Here is a 7508-nt window from a genome sequence, read left to right as displayed (position 1 = left end):
GTGTCAGCAGAATGCAGGTGAGTGGCGCTGGTGGGGGCGGAGGTGGTGGCAGACATGCCAGTAGGGGTGGCGGAAGTCACTGAGCGTGTGGCATCGGCGATGATGTGAGGGCCGGAAGTGTACAGCGATATAAAGTGACCCACTGAGAATTCTGGGAGAGACCATAATTCAGATGGTTTCTCAAAACAAGTCCATCTTTGGAACTGATATCTTGCTGAGTGAATTGAGACAAAGTCTAACCAAGTTACAGAAACATGACATTGCTATGCCTTGTCCTCCTTATTTACTGGAGGATAGATTTGCTGTTGGTCGATTTGTGAAGATTCACAGGCTTTCTTCTGTGCTGTCTCACAATGTCTGTGGACGGTTGACATAAACGTTTCCCTCTTAGTCTTGACCTGATTCCTAATCCCCTCCTGTATCTGTATGCCTCAAGGTGGCGTATGTGATGCAGGGTGGTTGCTGTTCCGCTCGGTCAGCCTGAAAACAGATCAACAAGAAAGAAGTAGGAGCAGGACCAAAATTGGTGGCATTTTGGACAGAGGAGAAGGTTTTCTAAGAGGACAATGGAAATTTGATCAACTGGGCCAGTGAGTCAGGGAAGTTTAATTTTGATAAATGCGAGGTGTTGCATTTTGGTAAAGCAAACGAGGGCAGGACCTATACTGTTAATAGTACAAGTCTGGGGAGTGTTTCTGAACAAACAGACCTAGGGGTGCAGGAAGACAGTTCCTTAAATGTGGCATTGCAGCAAGACACTGTGGTGAAGTAAGTGTTTGGTATGCTTCCCTTCACTGGTCAAAGCATTGATGACAGGAGTTGAGGCATCATGTTGCAGCTGTACAGGATGTTGGTGAGGCCACTTTTAGAATACTGTGTACAGTTCTGGTCAACCTGCTGTAGAAAGGATGTTGTTAAGCTAGAAAGGTTACTGAAAAGATTTACAAAGATGTTACCAAGATTGCAGGGTTTGAGTTATAAGGAGGAGCTTCATAAGCTGGGAGCTTTTCTCCCCTGCAGCGTTGGAGGCTGAGAGGTGACCTTAGGCAGGTTATAAAATCATGAAGGGCACAGAAAAGGTAAATAGGTATGGTCTTTTACCCAGGGTAGGGGTGTCCAAAACTAATGGGCATAGGTTTAAGATGAGAGAGGAAAGATTAAAACAGGACCTGAGAGGCAAATTTATCCCATAGAAGGCAGTGTGTATATGGAATGAGCAGCCAGAGGAAGTAAAATTACACTTAAAAGACATTTGGAAAGGTTTAGAGATATGGGCCAAATGCAGATAAATGGGACTCGTTGAGTTTGGGAAACCTGGTCCGCATGGGCGAGTTGGGCTGAAGGGCCTGTTTCCGTGCTGCATGACTCTATGAAAACGGATAAGAAGAACAAACTTTGTCTGAAATACAATCAGTGTGCAGGAGGAGCTGTGAATATCTGGGGTCATTATGCAGACTAGTTTCTCTTGGGCAAAGCACATCAGTGGAACAAGCCTAAAACTGACCCTGACAAATGTTATTTCTCTGTACTCTGAATAGGCCATCTATGCCAAGGTGTGAAAGTGAATACAATTCCGAAATGTCCTTGAACCAATCAACTTGCTCAGCCAGAGGCAGTGAAGAGATTACAAAGGGTTAGGAGTCAAATGCAGAGAAGACCACGTAAGGACGGCAGATTTCATTCCCTTAGCGATGATCAGGATGAACAGGTGAAGGCCATTCGGCTCCTCAAGTCTGCTCAGCTATTCAATCACATCGTGGCTAATGCCTGATTCCTCACGCCCACTTTCCTGCACTTAACACGTAACCCTCAATTCCCCGACTGAGCAGGAAACTACCTACCCCACCCTTAAACCTATTCCCTGTCCCCACACACAGCCCCCTATTGCTAGGAATTCCAAAGACACTCAACCCTGAGAGAAGAAATTCCTCCTCACCTCAGTCTTCAATTTTGAACCAGATGGTTGTTTGTTCCTGACAACAGTCATCATTAGAGTCTTAACTCCAGATCTGTTTTTGTGTCAAATCAAATTCCGAATCCACCACCTGCCACAGCAAGATTCAAAATCACATCTGCAGGGCACACCCTGGGGAGCTGAAAACATAGGATTTTGCTTCCCCATTATTTCAGAAACTCAAAGTGAATCTCTTCAAAATTGATATCAGAATAAATGGCCCCACAGCATTGAGTTAAATATTGATGTCCAAATAGTGTGCAAAGAGAACATTCAGCCGACCCAGTCTGTCCCAAGCCAGTGAAGAGGATCCCACCCAGACCCCAACCCTATTCCTCTAACCTTGCATTAACCATGGCCAATCCCCCTAACCTGTACATCATAGAATCCTACAGCATGGAAGCTGGCATTTCAGCCAATCGGGTCCATATACTGACCCTCTGAATTACATCCCACTCCGACCCACCACCCTTTCTAATCCCTGTAACCCTGCATTTACCATGGCTAATCCTCCTAGCCTGCATAACTCTCACACTATGGGCAATGTAGCATGGCCAATCCACCTAAACTGCACATCTTTGGACTGTGGGAGGAAACCGGAGAAAACCCACACAGGGAAGGGGAGAACGTGCAAACTCTTAATAGACAGTCATCTGAGGCTGGAATTGTTCCTGAGGCTGGAATTGTTCCTGAGTCCCTGGCGCTGTGAGGCAGCAATGTGTCACCCATTGATTTTACCATTGGCCATGTAGGAGTTGGTTAGCTCAGTTGATTCTATAGTTGGCTTACAATGTATAGTCACGTTTACAGCTTGTAGTTCAATTGCTGCTCTGGTTGAGATTGCTATGAATGATCATTCCCTGTGCCTTAGCCTCAGGTTAAACCATAAACAGTTGTTGCTTTTTCTCTCTCTTTCTCTCCCACACCTCTCTCTCCTTCTCTCTAATGAGACAATGGTGAACTTACATTAACCGCCTGGTAAAAACATAACTTTGCTGATTAAAAATTAACTGCTTTCTTTTTCACTGCAAAATAACTTGTGTGTTTCCTTCCTGCTGCACCATGAGAGTGACCTGTAAATGAAAGAAAAGACATTTTACCAACGGTACGTATAGAACATAGAAAAGTACAGCACAGAATAGCCCTTTTGGCCCACGATGTTGTGCCAAGATTTAATCCTAATGTAAAATATAGTAAATTAATCTACGCACCCCTCAACACACTGCTATCCATGTGCATGTTCAGCAGTTGCTTAAATGTCCCCAATGACTCTGCTTCCACCGCCACAGCTGGCAATGCATTCCATGCATTCACAACTCTCTGCATAAAGAACCTACCTCGGACGCCTCCTTTATACCTTCCTCCTAATATCGTCAAACTATGACTTCTCGTACCACTCAATCTGCTCTGGGGAAAAGTCTCTGGCTATTGACTCTATCTATTCCTCTCATTATTCTGTACACCTCAATCAGTTCTCCTTTCTTCCTCCTTCTCTTCAGAGAGAAAAGTCCAAGCTTTTTCAACCTTTCTTCATAAGGCAAGCCCTCCAGTCCAGGCAGCATCCTGGTGAACCTTCTTTGCACCCTCTCCAAAGCCTCTGTATCTTTCCGATAGTGAGGCGACCAGAACTGGACACAATATTCTAAGTATGGTTTCACCAGGGACTTGTAGAGCTACAGCAAAACCTCGCGGCTCTTAAACTCGATCCCCCTGTGAATGAAAGCCAAAACACCATATGCTTTCTTAATAACCCTATCCACTTGGGTAGCAACTTTGAGGGATCTATGCACTTGCACATCCAGATCCCTCTGTTCCTCCACATTGCCAAGAATTCTGTCTTTAATCCTATATTCTGCATTCAAGTTCGACCTTCCAAAATCACTTTGCATTTATCCAGGTTGAACTCCATCTGCCATTTCTCAGCCCAGCTCTGCATCTTGTCTGTGTCGCGCTGCATCCTACAGTAGCCCTCTATTACCATCGACGACACCTCCAACCTTTGTGTCATCTGCAAATTTACTAACCCACCCCTCAACCTCCTCATCCATGTCATTTATAAAAATTACAAAGAGCAGAGCCCTGAGGGACCCCACTCAAACACTAACCTCCAGGCAGAATACGTTCCATCTACAACCACTCTCCGCCTTCTGTCAGCCAGCCAATTCTGAATCCAGATAGCCAAATCCCCCTGTATACCATACTTCCTGACTTTATGAATGAACCTACCAAGGGGAACCCTATCAAATGCCTTGCTGAAGTCCATATACACCGCATCCATTGCTCGACCATCATTGACTGTCTTGACACCTCCTCAAAGAACTCAATAAGATTTGTGATGCATTACCTGCCCCTCACAAAGCCATACTGACTGCCTTTAATCACATTATGCTTTGCCAACTAGTCATAAATCCTATCCCTCAATTCTTTCCACAACTTTGCTGACCACAGACGTAAGACTGACTGGTCTGTAATTGCCATCGATTTCCCTATTACCCATCTTGAAAAGAGAAACAACATTTGCCTCCTTCCAATCCTCTGGTACGACTCCCATGGAGACTGAGGAGGCACATATCCTCTCCAGCAGCTTAGCAACCCCCTTTCACGCTTCCCGGAGCAGCCTAGGGTAAATCTGGTCTGGCCCTGGGGACTTATCAATCTTAATGTTTTCCAAAGTTTCCAGCATATCAACTTCATCAATCTTGATCGGGTCAAGACTGTGTCACAGCTCCTAAGTTTTCATTTGAGGAACAAACTTGTGCATCACTCGCAACAACTGCTCCTTAACTAATCTCCATATGTCTGCTGTGCCACGTCTGTGGAACAATTGCTCCCAGTCTGTCCTTCCCAACTCCTGTCTGATAGCGCCATAATTTCCTTGTCCCCAATTAAATATCTTCTCTCGGTAACTACTCCTTTCACTTTCCAAGGCTATGCTAAATGTGAAGCAGTTGTGTTCACTTTCACCAAAGTGCTCTCCCACCACAAGATCTGACACCGAGCACCAAACCCTAAATGGCTGCTTCCCTTGTCGTCCTGTCCACATACCGAGTAAGGAAACCCTCCTGAACACACCTGACACAAATGGCTCCATCCCAACCATCTGCACTTAGGAGGTTCCAGTCGATATTGGGAAAGTTAAAATCACCCATAACAACAACCCTGCTACTTTTGCATTTTTCCAGAATCTGCCTGCCTATCAGACCTTCAATCTCTCTACTGCTATTAGATGGTCTGTAGAAAACCCCCAATGTGGTGGCTGTACCCTTGCTGTTCTTAATTTCCTCCCATACTGACTCAGTAGACAAACGTTCCTCAACAACCTTCACTTCTGTAGCTGTGATGCCTCTCTGATTAGCAATGCTACACCCCCTCCTCTTTTTCCACCCTCCCTGTTCTTTTTAAACGTTCTAAATCCTGGAACATCAAGCAACCATTCCTGTCCCTGTGAAATCCACATCTCCGTTATGGCCACAACATCGTAGCCCCCAAGTACTGATCCATGCTCTAAGTTTGTCACTCTTATTTCAGACACTCCTAGCATTAAAGCAAACACACTTTAACCGATCCCTATGTTTCATCGCGTGAGAAACCTTCCTGATAGATTCAATATATCCTGTCACTGTCCAGTCTGAGACCGACCCCTCTCTCAGACATGTGGCTCTGATTCCCACCCCCCTGTCAAACTAGTTTAAACCCTCCCGAATCATATGAGCAAATCTCCCACCCAGGACATTTGTGCCCCTCCAGTTCAGGTGCAACCCGTCCTTCATGTACAGGTCCCACCTTCCCCAGAAGATATCCCAATGGTCTAGGCATCTGAAGCCCTCCCTCCTACATCAGCCTTGCAGCTATGTGTTAAGCTGCATTCGCTGACTGTTCCTCATCTCACTATGTCGTGGAATCTAAATGAATTGTGAGAGGATGCAAAGGGAAATTTACCAGCATATTGCCTTGGGGGCTGGAGAGTTTCAGTGATTGAGAGAGGTTGGACAGACTGCGGTTGTTGTCCTTACAGCAGAGTGGATTGATAGAGAGGGATGTATAAAATGATCGGTGTTTCGGGCACGTCGATTCTCCTGTTCCTTGGATGCTGCCTGACCTGCTGCGCTTTTCCAGCAACACATTTTCAGCTCTGATCTCCAGCATTGCAGCCCTCACTTTCTCTCTCTGACCAGAGTCTTATACAGCCTCAGCAGTACATTCTTCCTCTTGTATTCTATGCTTCCCAAAATGAATGCTGACATTACATTTGCCTTCCTAACTGCCAACTGAAAGTGTCTGTTAAACTGAAGAGAATCCTGAACTCAGACTCCTAAGTCCCTTTGTGCTTCAGATTTCCGAAACTTTTCTCCATTTAGAAAACAGTCTCTGTTCTTCCTACTAAAGTACATAACTTCCCATTTTCCCATATTGTATTCCATCAGCCATTTCATTGCCAACTCACCCAACCTGTCCACTTCCTTCTGTAGCCTTCCCGCTTCCTCTATACTACCTGTCCTTCCATCTATCTTTGTGTCATCAAAGAAACACTCAGGACAATGAAATGGCAATGCTCCTCATGTGATCGATGCTAGACCTAAAGTGAATGGCCCCTTTCCCCAAAGACCAAGGCCAGAAGGCGCCACTCTCAGACATTAAGCTGTCGTACTGGGGCAATCAATCAACAGATTGATGTCCCAGGGCCTAAAATTTAGGCATCCCCTCAAAACAAGATGTCAGATAAAGCAATTAGCCATCAATGTAACGTTTCCTCTTCCAATTCACATTGCTCTGTTGGTAATTTAGTTGACATAGATGGAAAATGACTATGACTTAGATGATTGCAAATACTATCGATTATTAATAAATTCAAATGATGTAAAAAGATTTGTGGACCTTCACTCAATGCCATGAGCAAGAGAAACACCAGTGATGTTTAAAAGTGGCTGGGTTTTTCAGGGTTAAGATAAACTGGAGAAAATCTCCACTTTCACTGAACCAGAAATGTTATAAAAGTATATATATTGTATTCTGTACCAGCATTTCTTGTTTTGGAGATGATGCAAACTGAGTACACCAAACTGCTGTCTATTTCGGAGTCATCTACAATCAAGAAACAATAAGCAAAGTGAACCAAAAGGTTGGAGATCAGAATGTTAAACCAACAGCAAACGATATCTCAAAATTAAATACGGAATGATAATTAAGGTCACTGCCCCAAACCAGCAGGAATACAAACCTAAGCTCTTGGTTATAGATCAAACTTTTCAAAGCAGTTCATAAACCAGGTGACTCAATAACATCAAATGGGTATTTTGCATCAACATTCACTACAAAGTTGGCACCTCTCCTCCCAGAACAAGCTCACAAAGGGAAAGTGGAGGTCCTGGGGTAAATTACATTTTTTTTTATTACTCACTCATGTCACATGGGCATCACCCACTGAACCCAGCGTTTATTGCCCAACTCATCCCTAGTTGTTCCCTTGAGAAGGTAGAGATGAGCTGCTTTCTTAAACTGCTGCAGTCCATGTGCTGTAGATAGACACACATTGGATGGAAAGTTGTCTTCAACA

The 7508-nt window shown here is 44.6% G+C and overlaps 1 long non-coding RNA gene across 1 annotated transcript; it reads right to left on the bottom strand.

Annotated features, from left to right (window-relative positions):
* Positions 1-49: 49 nt before the first annotated feature.
* Positions 50-7102, bottom strand: LOC122544665. The gene is made up of 3 exons (XR_006310426.1): positions 6971-7102; positions 2921-3027; positions 50-480 (listed from the first exon to the last, which is right to left on the bottom strand). It is a non-coding gene; the product is annotated as an uncharacterized LOC122544665 (long non-coding RNA).
* Positions 7103-7508: the final 406 nt, after the last annotated feature.

This window comes from Chiloscyllium plagiosum, chromosome 50 (genome assembly GCF_004010195.1).
Source record: "Chiloscyllium plagiosum isolate BGI_BamShark_2017 chromosome 50, ASM401019v2, whole genome shotgun sequence".
Classification (NCBI taxonomy): Eukaryota; Metazoa; Chordata; class Chondrichthyes; order Orectolobiformes; family Hemiscylliidae; genus Chiloscyllium; species Chiloscyllium plagiosum.
The sequence above is the reverse complement of the archived record's forward strand: the minus strand, read 5'-3'. Positions and strand labels throughout refer to the sequence as shown.